Source organism: Lepidochelys olivacea (genome assembly GCF_965140295.1).
Source record: "Lepidochelys olivacea isolate rLepOli2 genome assembly, chromosome: 19".
Lineage (NCBI taxonomy): Eukaryota > Metazoa > Chordata > Testudines > Cheloniidae > Lepidochelys > Lepidochelys olivacea.
The window spans coordinates 17157465-17170401 of NC_140429.1; the positions used below are offsets into that span (position 1 = coordinate 17157465).

The 12937-nt window shown below is 47.1% G+C and overlaps 1 pseudogene across 1 annotated transcript; it reads left to right on the forward strand.

Moving 5' to 3' along the window:
- Nucleotides 1-298: 298 nt before the first annotated feature.
- Nucleotides 299-565, forward strand: LOC311510213 (small ribosomal subunit protein eS21 pseudogene; annotated as a pseudogene). The gene has a single exon. The product of its transcript is annotated as a small ribosomal subunit protein eS21 pseudogene (transcript).
- The last annotated feature ends 12372 nt before the right edge of the window (nt 566-12937 follow it).

Below are 12937 nucleotides of genomic sequence, written 5' to 3' on the forward strand. Positions count from 1 at the left end.
TGCTTTGGCTATGCTGGAGCAGAAGGGTCATAAACCAGGTAACATCACAGCAGGGAGCCTCTGCCAGAGGGTTGAGCCAGTTCCCCCAGCTCTGTGCCTCCCCCTGGAGCAGGAAGTGCTCTGGGATGAGGGCAGATTAGGAGAGCCAGCTGTCCGCTGAGTGTCACGCATGGCCAGAGTGCTACGTAGTGGGCAGAGCACAACAGGGCAGCCCTGAGGGATCTGTACCTGCCCAGCGTCTTACATGGGCTGGCGGTGAGGTATCGCCTCTTGCACATCCCTGTGTGGCAAGATATAGAAAAATAAGATGCAGAATGATGCTGGGGAATTTGTGGACCTGTACGTGCCTCGTAAATGCTCTGCTAGCAACCGAATAATTGGTGCAAAGGGCCAGGCTTCCATTCAAATGAATATTTCTGAGGTTGACCAGGTCACAGGCAGAGCCAATGGCCAGTTCAAACGTATGCCATTTGTGGAGCAATTCGTAGGGTGGGTGAATCTGATGATTCTATTCTGCGTCTGGCAGAAAATGATGGGATTGTTTCCAAGAATTTCTAACCGGAGATGCTCTGCTATGGAACATTTTGTTGTAAAATAAACAGCGTAAACATTAAAAAAAAAATCTTACATGGAGGCCCATCGGTCGTGCCACTCCTGGTTGGACCACATTTATTTATCACGCTGTCACCTTTCACGGGCCCACTCCTCCAGCAGCCGTCTGGCCCTGTTCTCGGATCACCATCTGGCGATCGTGGCGGCCTCTCTCAGTGTGGAGAGGTCGGGGCTGGCCTATTGGCACTTTAATAGCATCATACCTCTCATGTGACACTCCCACCGCTGGCAGGTTTTCCAGGACAAATGGGAGGGGGCGGGGAGAAGGGAGACACCAGTCACATACCATCTAGCCTGGGCAGAAGGGGCCCTGACTGGCAAAGCAAAGGGTGTGTGTACTAACCCCAGCTTGCCCATGGACTGCAGGGGACAGTCGTGTGTGCCATAACTCTTTGTAAGCAGGGCCCCAAATCCCCGCCTCAGGGGGGAAGCTATCTTTGTCCCATTTACAAATACCGCTCAGGGGGACAGTGCAGAAATGTGGAGATTTTATCCAAATGGCTAAATGCTCAGATTGAACAGATTTGAAGGCCAGAAGGGACCATTGGGATCATCTAGTTTGACCTCCTGCAGAGCACAGGCCAGTGACTCCTGCCACCAGCCTGTAACTTGTGGCTGAGCTGGAGAATGGCTTTTCCAGTCTTGCTATACGGATTCCGCGAGATGGAGAATCCCTGGCCCTTGGCTGGTAGATTGGTCAATGGTTACTCGCCCGAGCTGTTACATATTTGCACCTTACTTCCAGCCTGAGTTTATCTCTACCTGTGACACTTGTATGGCTCCATTACCTCATACTATCAGAGCATCTCACAAGCTGTAAAGCATTCATCCCCGCAGATAGGAAAGTGATGCACAGAAAGACTCAGTGACATAGACCAGTTTGGGGTGGAAGAGGGACCCGAACAAAGGTCGGTGACTAGAGGCTAATCCCCTCGATGAGACCACCCTTCCACAGCTAGCTCCAGTTTTGAGTCATGAATCTAGCATCAGCTTCCACCCATGGTCTTTATGGTGAGAGGCCTCCTGGAAACTTGGCCAAACCTGGAGAGAGTCGCGTGGCAGAAGCCCGAACTCAGTTTTCCATGGGGACGGTTTACAGCTCCCAAGGCTGAATTCTGCTTTACATGCAGAACTCTGCTCAGCTTCAGCCACTGCCCTATAGAACTCCTGTAGCAGCCTTCCCAGAATCCCGCTCAGGCCCATGGCACTCAGGTACAAAACTGTCATCCAATCAGATCATAACTGTTGGACATCCTCATCTCAGAAAGTGGGGAGTCACAGCGGTTACCCTTTGAGTGACAGTTCCTCAACCAATCAGAATTCTGATTGAGTGAGGAAACTGCCACTCAAGGGACACCTGTTCATATCCAAACTCCAGAGCAACAGACTTCCCAGCCAAAGTGTTTGATTGGCCAGAAATGCTCACATCACACTGAAGAAGGGAATTCTGGGTTAACTGGACTGTATAAAATTTCCCAGGATTTCAGTATGGTTTGGGTCAGGAGTATCATTTCAGAAAAATTTGGAGGAGGCAAAGTTGTGTCACTACTATGCGGTTATATTACATTATATCCCGCAAAGTCAGGGGAGGGCCAAAAAGTGGAGCATGTAGACCTATGAAAACTTGAGAGGGGGAAAACAAAGGTTGAGGAGGTGGGCAACTGCCCCCCTAATGCCATTGCAAATGAAGTGCCTGGTTCTGGAAGAGAAGCTGTGGTTGACAGGCTTGCCTGGGGAGTGCTTTTAGGAGGCATGCGATGTTGCACTCCATATGTTTTATGGAAATATGCTTATGAGTGTGAATATAATGTAACTGGAATATGCTTTATGCAAAAGATCTCTTGTAAGGTATCATAATAAAGGTTATAAACTACTAAATATATTCCTCCTATTTGTATACATGTATCATTCTTGTATCTGAAGTTAGAAATATGAAGTGTAACTCTGAGGTCCTATTGTAATTATGCAAAGTGTGGGCCATTAATGGTGGGTTAGATTCTTGACAATTGGTTGTAAATGGTTTAGGACAGGTTTAGACTAGGACAATTGGTTGTAAATGGTTTATTTACCTGCAAGCCTTCTTGTGTACCTGTGGACCAACCCAGGAAGAATGGAGACTAGGGGGTCTTACAGTGACATGTGACCATGTCACATGATTCTGGAATCCATCTTAATCCTTGTACTTTTCCATTCATGAGGTGGAGGTGGGAACAAGCTCAGACAAAAGATTCCTGCCTTGTGCCAGAGCTATAAAATGGGATGGAGCAGGAGAAAAGAGGCTGTCAGTCATGAGAAATCCCCTGCTTACCACCTAAAATGCCTGCTGGAACTAACAAGGACTGTACCAGGGAAAAGGATTGGGCCCAGACTAGGAAGGAGTCTAGTCTGTAAAAGAAGCTTATTGGAACATCTTTGAGCATGAGATAGTACCTGTAATCAGTCTCTTAATGTATGAGGCTTAGACTTGCATGTTCTGTTTCATGTTGCTTTGTGACTTACTTTGTTCTGGCTGTTATTACTTGAAACCACTTAAATCCTACTTTTTATACTTAATAAAATCACTTTTGTTTATTAATAAACCCAGAGAAAGCGATTAATACCTGGGAGAACAAACAGCTGTGCATATCTCTCTATCAGTGATATAGAGGGTGAACAATTTACAAATTTACCCTGTATAAGCTTTATCCAGAGTAAAACAGATTTATTTGGGGTTTGGATCCCATTGGTTGCTGGGTGTCTGGGTGCTGGAGACAGGTAACCTGCTGAAGTGTTTTTAATTAAAGTCTGCAGCTTTGGGGGCATGGCAGCAGCAGGCTAGCGTGTCTGGCTCAACAAGGCAGGGTTCTGGAGTCCCAAGTTGGCAGGGAAATGGGCTCAGAGGTAATTTCAGCACATCAGGTGATAATCCCAAGGGAATCTCTGTGACTGAACCCGTCACAAGGTACTTGGCTCATGTTGGGTGTGCTGTGAGTAGGGGTGGGAAGGAAGGACAGGAGAGGTTTTAGGGGTACATTTGTCTGTTTGTATTGGGCTGGACTAGCTGTGTTTGGGCATAAGTTCTACCTGGCCATCCTCTCAGTCAGAGTTCTGTTCCTAGCATCGCCTGCTCTAGAAGCCGGGAACCATTTCTCATTGAATTTTTCTGTGACTAAATGATTTAAAGGCTGCCCATTACTCTTGTGCCAAGGAGAAGCTGGGTCCTGTTTCCCCAGGAGAGGTGAGAGAGGACTTTATTACTCGTATCTTTTTCCTGGCTGATTTGGTTTTTCCATGAGAGGCTTTTTTATTTTCTTCTACCCGAAATCTTAAATGACCTAAGGCAGGGAGCCCCAAGTGTGGCTACTGTCCCTGTCCCCCGGAGCTGTCATCTTGTGTCTTCAGAAAGGGTTGTGGAGGGGTGACTGCCAATCCTTCATTTAAGCATTCAGTGCTGTGTCATGCCACTGAGGGGCCAATCTGCACAGCTCTCTAGTTCAGTGGGGCTGCTGAACTGGAACAAGCTTTCGGATCCAATGACTCCCAATTAGTCCCAGACTTTGCCAGTACTGTGTAGGGTGGTAATGGTGGCCACTGCACACACCTGGCTTGATCAGTGCATAGCCAGATAACTCTGGCAGTGGGATCAGGCACTCTTTTACTTACCTGCCTATGCAGGTGAGGGGGTGAGTGACTCACTGGGGGACACTGGTTGTTCAGACAGTGGGAGAGAGGGATTCCTGAGGACTAACACCCACATGTTTGGGAGCTGGATGCAGTACCCATTTTTGAGTCAGACTCCTGGCGCTCCTACCCTGCAATGGTTGAGACTGGAGCTGAGCGGGGAACACTTTTCCTGTCCTGTGAGAATGTGAGATTTCAAAAACTCTTTCTATCCCAGCTGGGAGGAAAAGCCCAGCTGAAATTTTTGCAAACCGAAAATAAAATTTAAAAAATGGATCCGGTCAATCAAATCTTTTGTTTTGATTTTGACATTTTTTACTAGAAATTAAATTTCAGAACAATATAACTTCAAGCCAGAAAGTGGAACTTTTTTCATTCTAAATACATCAAACCGGGACACTTCAACAACTTCGAAACTTTTTTCCAAAACAGTGAGTTCAGCAACACCAAACCTTTTCCTGCAAACAGTTTTGGCTTTGATGAATTGGCATTTTCTGAAGAAAAAACATTTGTCAAAAAGTTCCTGACCAGCTGTAGGTGGGACTCCCTATCTTCCCTACCAGTCCATGGGGATGGTCCCTTCTTGTACTTGCTTTTGGCTCTGTGACTTTGATGCTCCTGTGGGGCCTGTAGGGAAAGCCACTCCTTCCCCATGCATGCAGAGAGGGTCAGCTTTGGTTCCTAAAGCTGCTACAGACTTTGGAATCGCTGAGGTGCCATTATTGGGTGTGGTATATTGAAAACTGTGTTATAATTGTGATCAATCACTTTACATTCTCAGGAGGTTTCCTGGTCCTGCTTGCAGACAGCTGGCTCTGTAGGGAAGCAGGCAAGCAGAGTTAGTCAGCAGACAGATACCCCATCTTACTGTAGGCTGAGTTGTGCCTCACTGCTCTAGGGAGCAGCCTGCTTTGTCTCTCTCTGGTTTTGGGTTCTTGTGTGTTAAGGTTCTGAATTCTAAGGAATAAGTATTGTTATGTTGCAACCTTCTAGTAAGATGTCAAGTATCAGTATGGGGGGAGGGATAGCTCAGTGGTTTAAGCATTGGCCTGCTAAACCCAGGGTTGTGAGTTCAATCCTTGAGGGGGCCATTTGGGATCTGGGGCAAAAATTGGGGATTGGTCCTGGTTTGAGGAGGGGGTTGGACTAGATGGCCTCCTGAGGTCCCTTCCAACCCTGATATTCTATGATCAGAGGGGTAGCCATGTTAAAAGCGGCAAAGAGTCCTGTGGCACCTTATAGACTAACAGACATATTGGAGCATAAGCTTTCGTGGGTGAATACCCACTTCGTTGGATGCATCTGACGAAGTGGGTATTCACCCACAAAAGCTTATGCTCCAATACGTCTGTTAGTCTATAAGGTGCCACAGGACTCTTTGCCGCTTCTAGTAAGAGTATTTTATGTTTTTATCTAACCTGTCTGTGTGGGTGCCACATTGGCTTAAATGCCTTGAGGAGAGTTCACAGCCACCCCAAATGCTACCAGGTTCTGCTAAGGCTATACCTCCCACAACCAGCCCCATCACCATAATATATGACATACCCAAGCCGCCGAATTCCACAATTAGAGTTAAACCTGAACCTCCCCTCCTCAAATGTCTGTATGTATCTTTTGCTCTATCTGGACTATTGTGGGATAAAGTTTTCTGCCACGGCTAAGCCACTGGCTGTCCTTCTGATCAGCCAGTTTGCAAATAGCTTCTCCAAACCTATGGCCATCCGTCCTCCATCCCAACAATGCAAGTGTTTCAGCACTGGCTGCCAGACATCTTCTTGTTACCAGAAGAGACTAGTGGAATTGATTTAAGGACTCCACCTCCCAGAAAGGATTGATTCCCCTGTAGGGTCTATTACCGATTAGTCGCAGGTCAAGTGAAACTTTGTCATTTTAAAAGGTGAAAACAGGCAGGAGTGTTTTATTAAAGGGTAAGTAACATAATATAGGGGAATGGGGAATAAAACATTAAAACAGAATAAAAGAGCATGAAACAGATTAAGCAGAAAATAGCTCGGTGGTTTTCCAAGTACAGTGGGCTTGGAGCCCAGACCCAACCCCTAGCCAATATGGGCACAAAACAAATAAAATGTCAATGTTACTCAGTCTCTAGGAGTAACAGGAGCTCAGATGTAGATGGCTCACGATACTCTCATATAGACTCTGTCAGTAGGCAGAATAACTGGGAGTCAAATGACCCCTTCCCGCCTTTACTGTTGCTAGGTAGATTAGGCTTAAATTTTAACCAATCAGAAAAATAGGCATCTAAAAAGGGCACCAATCTTAACAACAAAAAGGTAGACTAAAGAGATAAAACAGATAGAAAGATAAAACAACAACCCAAAACACCCAAAATGGCTAAAAGCCTCAACATTCTAAGTATCTGAGCTTTAAAAACTAGTGAGTTTTGTGTTTGATTCTGTAACCCTTCTGCCATGTGGCGCCGACCGCAACCAGGGCCGGGTTCCATATGCAGGGGTTCCTTTTCAACAATGCAACACAGAACTAGCTTGAGCCCCCACCCAGTAACCTGAGAAAATTATACACCACCCCTGAGTGCCTCTGAGAGGCAATACTTCCCCTCTCGCAAGCACAGAGTCTGAGTGTAAATAAGAAACTTTTAGTGAAAGGAAGGAAGTCACTCAACAGTAAAAAGGGAAATGCTGCAAGCAGGATTCCTAATCATAAAACCGTGAGGAGGACACTCACCCCACAGTGCATGGGGCAGAGCCTCCTGCCTCATGGTCCTGAGTTCTACAACCAAAAGTTCCTTTTCTGTGCCCCTCACTGCCCCCTCATCATACCCCATGCACAGGGGTTGTCCTTGGTCAGTGAGGACCCAGGGTTCAGAGGTGCATCTGTGTGAGTTCCCCTCCCACCTGGGGAAGAAGGCACCTTGCTCGCTCTGCCATCTGAGCACTTGCTCTGGCTGGCTGCCCAGCCAGCCGTGGTTCCTCTCTGCTGGCTGCCCTGCCAGCTGCTCCTTTTGCTTGCTCGTTGCTCCTGCAAGCTGACTGCTCGCTGCTCCCACTGGCCGACTGTCAGTTACCTTCTGCTGCCATCTGCCTCTCTGCTGTGACCTCTGCAGGACAGACTGTTTGTGATTGTCAGCTCTTAGCAGGCTGGGCAGAAACGCTCTCCCACCACAAGTGATGTCAGCTCTCATTTGAGCTCTGAAAGTAACAAAGGCTCGTAATGCAGCGTATTTAGCTTTATCTTTGAACACAGGGGAGGAACAGGTTCAACCAGACTGGGGACCCTTAGGGAGAGTCCGCACCTCCTGGCTGGGACACCTTTAGGGTTGCCAACCCTCCCGGTTTGGCTGGGAATCTCCCAGAATTGGGCTTAATCTCCTGGCGGCCACTGAAGCCAATCTGGGAGATTTTAGGCCACTAAAAGTCCGGCAGTGCAGCGGGACTAAGGCAGGCTCCCCCCCTGCCCTGGCTCCACGCTGCTCCCGGCAGCTGTGACATGTCCAGCAGCAGCTCCTAGGAGGAGGTGCGGCCAGGGGATCTCTAGGTGCTGCCCCCGCCCCCAGTGCCAACTCTGCAGCTCCCATTGGCTGGGAACAAGGAACCGTGGCCAATGGGAGCTGTGGGGGTGGTGCTTAAGTTGCGGGCAGAGGCAGTGTGCAGAGCTGTCTGGCCACCCATGAGCCTAGGAGCCACTGCCGGACATGCTGCTGCTTCTGGGAGCCACCTGAAGTAAGCACCGCCTGGCCAGAGCCTGCATCCTGAACCTCCTCCTGCATCCCAATCCCCTGCCCTAAGCCCCCTCCCACACCCAAACTCCCTCCCAGAGCCAGCACCCCCTCACACATCCCAACCCCCTGCCCCAGTCCTGACCCCCCTCCTGCACCCCAAACTCCCTCCTGTATCCCAACCCCCTGCCTCTGGCTCAGCCCAGAGCCTCCTCCCACACTCTGAACCCCTCAGCCCCACCCCCAAGCCCAGAGTCCACACTCTATCCCACACCCCAACCCCCTGCCCCAGCCTGGTGAAAGTGAATGAGGTTGGGGGAGAGTGAGCAATGGAGGGAGGGGGACTGGAGTGAGTGGGGGGTAAGGCCTCTGGAGAATAGGTAGGGCAGGACAAGGGTGGTTGGGTTTGTGTGATTAGACAGTTGGCAACCCTAAACACCTGTCCCTTTCTCACTTACTTTCACAGGGCTCTGGCATTCGAGCCCCTGGCTTAATGAGGTCCTTCCAGCTGAGGGTGACCCCCTCATTTGGGACAGGTTAAGCACAGTTCTGCTCCTCTTTATTCATACAATAAAGACAACAACATTGATAACATTTCACTACCTCTGCATTCACTACTAAAGTGATTTCTAACCCAGCACCAGCCAAAGTTGATCACTGTGAGCAACACCACTCTATCTGCTGGATATCTAAGCAGAGTATATACAATTTACTCCTGAGTCTCTCCCCCTCCCAGCTAGCTGTCAGGGGAGAATTCATTCAGACCCTGCTTACCCAGAAGGTGGGAGCACAGAGTGTGGCACAGCCAGAGGGCTGTGTGAGGAAGAGGATACTGGGGGCCTGGGAGTGACATAGGTCCCTGGAGCAGAAGCGATGGCAGTGAGATGCCGCCAGAAAAGGGCACACCAGCCAGCAGAGTTGATTCCTGGGACATCCAGCAGGAGGTGCTGCAGTGGTGAGTCCTACCCCCATAAAGGGAGATGTGCCAGAGACTCCATGGAGCTGACTAGGGACATGGCTGTTACTACCGACTTTATGTGAAAGGCACTCGGGTATGATGGTGATGAGTGGCAGGATAAAATCCTAAGACCCGTTTGATAGATGAGCTGGTAATTCCATTACCTATCCCCCTTCCCTGGCCCTCAGGGCTGGCAGGCCAGAGGGCAGAAGCAGCCCATCCACTAACGGGTGAGCCAGGGCCCCAAGGGGAATCCAGGCTGCGCACCAAGTGGCATCTCAGCAGGGGGAGCTTGGTTTGTGAGCAGAGGCTGGAAGACTATTGCTGCTCATTTCTTCTCCTTAATTTTACTCCTGGGTATTATCCCCACTTGCAGGAGGGAAACTGAGGCAGTGAGAGACTAAATTTTGGGGAAGCAGTCTTGTGATTAATGGGCTGACCTTGAACTCTGGAGATCTGCATTTGAATCTCAGCTCTGTGACTGACTCCCTGCGTGGCCATGGACAAGTCACTTAAACCTCTTTAGTTCCTGCTGCATTAAATGTGGGAGGATAGTCCTGCCCTGCCTGCTCCCAGGGTGACAGTGATCCTGCCCCATGATCCACTGGTAGGAGCTTCAGTACCACGGCAAGGGCACCATGTACTCCCCTCGATAGATCAGAATTCACTTCTCCTCTGCCTGCAGCCCATCCCATGACTGAGTCACTGGAGTCAATGCGGCACCCTGGGTTCAGGGCTGCCTAATGTTAGGCCTCTCCTCTCCCCTGTAACTGCCTAACTTCAGAGATCCAGCACAGGGGGGACAAACCCCACAACCTTCAGCTGTGGCAGTGGAAATGGTGACACTGACTCCCTCTCTCCCAGCTTTTGGCTGGAGAGCAGCCAGCAGGGAGCAGTCCGGCTGCTGCTTTGAGCCAGGGGCTGCAGCCAGGACCAATCAGAGGGCGGGCCAGGAGGGCCATTTGGCTGGGGCCTCAAGCTCAACGGAGTCCTCAAATTTAGAAACTTGTTATTTTTTTGGCATTTGATAAGTTTCGCAACTTGTTTTTATGAGCATCCCTATTGGACCAAAATGTGACACACTCTCTCAGCTTAGAGCTGCAAATTTAAGCAAATAAGAGATGTGATTCGGTAAAAGACATACTTTTTTTTTGTTAACTGATATAGATTTTGTCATATTAAACAGTTAAAAATGTTCATAAATATTAATAAAAATATATCAGTTCTGATGGCATAAGATTAGACCGTGATGATCGTGTTCTCTCAGATCAGCCAATTATATAAACAATCCACTATCAGTGGGCGGTGCTAGATCAGGTGCATGTTGAAAGGGATTGTTACATTTTAGTGTCTTTATAGTTTTACGTCTAGTTGACTAAAGAATTATTTATCTGTGAAAATTCCTCATTATTATCTTCATAGGGTAGCTAAGAGAGGTGACTGGTTGGTTGGTTGAGCCCTAGCTTGGTAGCTTGGCCATCGTCATAGGCTTTCGTAGTCTATAGGCCCAGATTCAAGGTGAAAATTTGTGAGGACAATCTTGTACAGTGAGTTTTGTGAGGACACACATTTGAAATTTTTGGACATTATCCCTCTGTCTGTATCCGTGTCTGCGTTTACTATATATATATGTCATCCCTTTGTTTTCAGCTCAGCCTGTTATATTATACCTTGCGTGCTTGAGTTTTGTTTCAGTGATAAGGATAATAACCTGTCTGACTGTTTCATTTTATGTTCTTAACTAGTATTCCTTTGTTTTAAGACTTTTCAGCATTTGTGTACATGTTTACAGTAGAAGATTTCAAGTGTAGATAAGCTACTTATTTACAGCAGAATATTTCACGTGTGGATTGGCTACTTATTAACCAGATAGATCACTATGAAGAGGAGATCTGAAAGTGGTGCAAGCAAAAGATGGTGAAAACAACTGAGTGAAGCACCAGCTAAGAGCACAAAGCCAATAACTTCATTTCTCAAGCAATTGGAAAACACACCTTACCCAACAAACAATGCTACAGATAATGAAAAATCCGCAAATGCAACAGGTGATATTTCAATGCCAACCCCTGAACATGAGGACAGTAGTCAAGAAGCGGATGTGCCAACAGTAACAGATGCAGCAGAAGATCCTGTGTACAATCAACAGGAAGATGTAGATCTTACGCAGTAAGAGCAATTCATGAATACTACAGGTTTAACTGTGACTGATATTGGAATTATTGACAAGAGCAATGCTGCTCAAATGTAATATTTTCTTCAAATTAGTTTTGAAAATTTTGAAATTCCAAGTAACATTCCATGAGATGCTGATAATCATGCTTTCCCTACTCGTCTCCTGACAAAAATTCTTCCAAATGGTGAGACCTGTACAAGAGACTGGTTATGTTGGAGTACGGAAAAACAATCTCTGTACTGTGCACTCTGCTTCATTTTGAATAAAAGTGCTGCAAATGCATCAGTTCTCTCTAATCAATCAGAATGGAGCATCAATAGAGGTTGGAGGAAGTTGAAAGACTGAATACCATCACATGAGAGTTCAACATCACACAAAGAAAACTTTGTTGCAGTGAAATCAGCCAGTAGGGCAGCATCAGCTGAAAGTTCAGTTGAGAATTTACTCCTGACTGAACTCCCTACTAATAACTAATAACTAATAACTAATAAAATAACTAAAAACTAATAACTGGAAAAAACTTCTTGAGCGCATCCTGAATGTCATCCTTTTTCTTTCTGGCTTTCTTTGGTTCCAGTCAACGTATTAGTGATCATGCTAATGGAAACTTTCTAGGCATAGTTGAGCTCCTCAGCAAATATGACCCACTTTTATTAGAGCATGTTAAACGTGTTCGAGAATCACAAGAGAGTCAAAAGTGCATGCAAGTCCATTATCTCTTCACACACATACAAAACGAGTTTATTGAGCTATGTGGGTCAATCGTACAAACAACAGTTCTTGATGAACCACCTGATCAACATCCTCTACAGCAAACAGGGAAAGATTAAGAATGAGCTCTCAAAACTGGATACTCTCATAAAGAACCAACCTTCCACACAAACTTCCTCAGGGCTGGACTTTACAAAAACTAGACAAGCCATTTACAACAAACACATTACTTCTCTACAAAAGAAAAAGGACACTAAACTATCTAAACTACTACATGCCACAAGAGGCCACAACAGTGGTTCCCTTACCCACCCAGTAATATTGTTAATCTATCCAGCTATACTCTTAGCCCAGCAGAAGAATCTGTCCTATCTTGGGGCCTCTCCTCCTGCCCCTCCACCCCCGTGAACAGGATACAGTTCTGTGGTGACCTAGAATCCTATTTTCGACATCTCCGACTCAAGGAATATTTCCAGCACACCTCTGAACAACATACTAACCCACAGAGACCTTCCTACCAAGATGACAAAAAGAAGGATTCTGGGTGGACTCCTCCTGAAGGTCAAAACAACAGACTGGACTTCTACATAGAGTGCTTCCGCCTATGTGCAGGGGCTGAAATTGTGGAAAAGCAGCATCACTTGCCCCATAACCTCAGCCGTGCAGAACACAATGCCATCCGCAGCCTCAGAAACAACTCTGACATCATAATCAAAAAGGCTGACAAAGGAGGTGCTGTCGTCATCATGAATAGGTTGGAATATGAACAAGAGGCTGCTCGGCAGCTCTTCAACACCACTTTCTACAAGCCATTACCCTCTGATCCCACTGAGAGTTACCAAAAGAAACTACAGCATTTGCTCAAGAAACTCCCTGAAAAAGCACAAGATCAAATCCGCACAGACACACCCCTGGAACCCCGACCTGGGATATTCTATCTACTACCCAAGATCCATAAACCTGAAACAAATACTCACCAGCAACCACACACCACATAACAGAACCACTAACCCAGGAACCTATCCTTGCAACAAAGCCCGTTGCCAACTGTGTCCACATATCTATTCAGGGGACACCATCATAGGGCCTAATCACATCAGCCACACTATCAGAGGCTCATTCACCT